Consider the following 935-nt stretch of genomic DNA (forward strand, 5'->3'; position numbering starts at 1 on the left):
CTAGATGGAAAGTTTAAGTTTCTTCTCATATACCAAGACCACTTAACAAAATTTGTTGTATTGAAGCCGCTCACATCAAAATGGGCGGATGAAGTAGCCTATAACTTGCTTGATATTTTTCTCCTTTTTGGCGCTCCAAGTATTTTGCATTCTGATAATGGACATGAATTTTGTAATAAAATCTTAGAATGTGTAACACAGTTGTGGCCAGAAATCAAAATGGTTAATGGCAAACCTAGACACAGCCAAAGTCAAGGAAGTGTAGAACGAGCGAACCAAGACATTGAAAACATGCTCACTACTTGGATGGCTGATAACCAAACTAACCAGTGGAGTGAGGGCGTACGATTTGTACAATTCATGAAGAATTGTGCCTATCATTTTGCAATTAAAAGAAGTCCATACGAAGCCATGTTCGGTTGTCCCGCAAAAGTGGGATTGTCTTCTTCTATTATACCACAAAGTGTATTACATTCAATAAATACTGAAGAAGACCTTGAAAAATTCGAAGATTCACAAGAAACTGTGATTATGGGATCACAGTCAAATCTTACTTAAGAGGACGTTCCGTTATCCCCTGCTTCTACAGAATCACCTATAGAAATACAAGAATTTATCGATAGTAATCTTAAACTGCCTTCTATACCGTTGATTGAGGATACAGTTATGAAGAATATTCAGTCACCCTGCACCTCCAAGGAATCACCTCTGCATGTTGAAGTCATCACTGAGTTACCCTCAACTTCAGCAGAATCGCCATCACAGTTTCGTACAGAGTCTGTAAAGAGGACTATACAAGAAATGGTCTGTATTGTTTGCTCAAAAGCAGCATCAGGTGCTCACAAGTGTAAATTGTGTGACATGTTTGTTCACATAATTTGTGGTGAAATAGATCCTAAAGAGGAAGGGTATGGTAAGAATGTATTGTGCAACAT

General features: G+C 38.1%; 1 pseudogene; it reads left to right on the plus strand.

Moving 5' to 3' along the window:
- The first annotated feature begins 219 nt into the window (after positions 1-219).
- LOC150101020 (KRAB domain-containing protein 2 pseudogene) lies at positions 220-558 on the plus strand (annotated as a pseudogene).
- The last annotated feature ends 377 nt before the right edge of the window (positions 559-935 follow it).

This window comes from Typopeltis vanoorti, chromosome 12 (assembly GCF_054136105.1).
Source record: "Typopeltis vanoorti isolate ZY-2024b chromosome 12, IOZ_Tvanoo_1.0, whole genome shotgun sequence".
NCBI lineage: Eukaryota > Metazoa > Arthropoda > Arachnida > Uropygi > Thelyphonidae > Typopeltis > Typopeltis vanoorti.